The sequence below is a fragment of the Pinus tabuliformis genome, chromosome 5_1, assembly GCF_031772625.1.
Source record: "Pinus tabuliformis cultivar Carrire ecotype Pingquan chromosome 5_1, CPIR1, whole genome shotgun sequence".
Taxonomy (NCBI): domain Eukaryota; kingdom Viridiplantae; phylum Streptophyta; class Pinopsida; order Pinales; family Pinaceae; genus Pinus; species Pinus tabuliformis.
Genome location: NC_142305.1, coordinates 942,602,123 through 942,604,736, shown reverse-complemented (window position 1 = coordinate 942,604,736; position 2,614 = coordinate 942,602,123). Strand labels below are relative to the sequence as shown.

At 43.0% G+C, this 2,614-nt stretch overlaps 1 pseudogene; it reads right to left on the bottom strand.

The window, feature by feature from the left end:
• Positions 1 to 339: 339 nt before the first annotated feature.
• Positions 340 to 2,253, bottom strand: LOC149167884 (pentatricopeptide repeat-containing protein At2g13600 pseudogene; annotated as a pseudogene).
• Between the last annotated feature and the right edge of the window lie 361 nt (positions 2,254 to 2,614).

Genomic DNA, 2,614 nt, shown 5'->3' with positions numbered 1-2,614 from the left:
CATCTCAAATAATCGTCACAAGAACACAACCCACCATTGAAATGATGGAAGCAGCTGGCATCCCTCACAATGGCTTCGCTTTGCACTGTCTTGGAAATGCATTTGATGGCACTAGGGCCAAAGTCGAACACAAAGGTTTTTGAATACTTAAATAGGTGCGCTATGCAAGATAGAGAAAATTCCAAAAGCAATGGCGAGTTTCTCACTGTTGTGACATTCCTTTTGCTCAGCTTCCACATGAATCAGGTAGAACAAAGTTTGTGTTAACCAAATGCCCTGCCTCCTTTATCTGTCCAACCAAATACCCCAACTCTGCAAAGATATCCTCACTTTGTGTAATCACTCTCCCACAAAAAATGTGTGAACCATCTTCTTCACCTGGATCCAGCTACAACCTGGTTGCTTCTTCACTCTCTTCTCTTTCATCATTCTTCTCAAGGTATCCACGTCATGCCACTGGCCCTCTGCAGCGTATAAGTTTGACAGAAGCACATATGTTGCATCATCCTGTGGTTCCAAGTCCAGAATATGTTCTGCAGCTTTTTTTCCTAGTTCCACGTTACCATGGGCTCTGCAAACACCAAGCAAAGCATGCCACCCTGCAGCACGAAATTCAAAGGGCATTTCCTTTAGAAAATTCTCTGCCTCATCCAACTGCCCAGCACGGCCAAGAAGGTCAACAACACAAGAGAAGTGCTCAACTGACGGAGTGATGCCATGATCTCGACTCATGCAGCCAAAGTAGTGAAGGCCTTTAGCCACTAAGCCCCTGTGGCTGCATGCAGAGAGTACCCCGACAAATGTGATACCGTCTGGCGGCAATCGAAAAAGTTGCATTTCCTCAAAAAGTTCAAGGGCCTCTTTGCCATATCCATTCTGGGCATATCCACCAATCATAGCATTACACGAGATAACATTCCGTTTTTCCATTTTAGCAAACATTCTTTCTGCATTTTCTACGCTCCCACATTTGGCATACATGTCCACAAGGGCACTTGCAACAAATACATCAGACTGGAAACCAGATTTAATTATGTGACCATGGATAGACGTGCCCTGTTCAAACGCTCCTATGCTAGCGCAAGATTGCATGACACTGGTGAAAGAAAATTGATCCTGCTTAATGCCTTCCTGATGCATTTGGCTAAAACACTTCAGGGCAATATCACCATGCCCATTTTGAGCATATCCTGTAATTATCGCATTCCATGTAACATCATCTGGTTTTGGCATTTGACGGAAGAGTTCCAGAGCACCTTCATAATGTCCATGCTGAGCAAATCCTGCAATTATCACATTCCATGAAATAGTATCACGCATAGGCATCTTTCGGAAAAGCGTAGCTGCCTCTTTGAGGCAGCTATTTTGCACAAACCCTGATATCATTGAGTTCCATGAGACGGCACTTCGTTCAGGCATTTTGTCAAACACCTTCCATGCATCCTCTATCACCCCACGTTTACCATACATGTCAATAAGCGTGCTCCCCACAAAAATATCCGACTCAAAACCGGATTTGATAACGCACAGGTGGATCTGCTTGCCCTGATTAAGACTTGGTGAACCAGCGCATGCTATAAGACTGCTGGCGAAAGTAAACTGATCCGGCTTTAGATCTGTCAATTGCATTTTGCAGAACAAACCGAGGGTTTCCTGCTGGCGTCCATTCCTAGCACAACCAGAAATCACAGTATTCCATAAAACCAAGTTTCGTTCAGGCATTTGGTCAAATGCTTGACAGGCATCTTCAACAGAAGCGCATTTTGCATACATATCAACAAGAGCAGTTCCAACGAAAAGATTGTAAGCAAAACCATATTTCATTGCATGGGCATGTAGCTGTACCCCTTGCTCCAGATCAGCCAAGGTCGCACACGATCCAATAACACTTGCAAGGGCGAACTCGTTGGCCTTCATGCCCGAGCGATACATCTGGCTAAAAAGTTTCAGGGATTCCTCTTGGTAACCATTTTGAGCATATCCCGTAATCAGGGCAGTCCATGAAACTACGTTTCGTTGAAACATTCTGTCGAACACTTCGCATGCAGAAACCATATCAGAGCACTTTGCATACATGTTAATGAGATGGTTCCACACAACAATGTCTGGGCTGAATCCAGTTTTTATGATGTGGGCATGGGTTTCCCTACCTTTCCTTAGGCTACTCGTGTTTGCACTTTCACGCAATAAACGAGAATGGGTATGTGAAGCTGTTCTTACTTGCCCAAACCCCCCCTTCAAAACATTTCTCATCCCTCACTTCCTCTGATTGGAAATTGGTTCGACATAATTTGCAGCAGAACAAGGAATTTTTTTGTTATTCCGGTTGGAATAAAAAAAATACATTTTGTTTCAAGTTATTACCAAACAGCAGCTGAAATGTATACAGATGGCCGTCATAAGACAAAAATAACGCAGTAAAGTTATAAGAGAAAGTTAAAAGTTCTTCACGGTAAGAATTAGAGACCTTTTTCTAGATCGTAGGTAACCAATCATAGTTTAGTGGTCAAATTTAGCAGTTTGGAATAATTATTATTGGTGGTTAGTCTAAGATGCAGTAGGATTCCAGTGATCAAATTTGAAGGGCAGGTCTTAATTTTATTTAGAAGGGGCA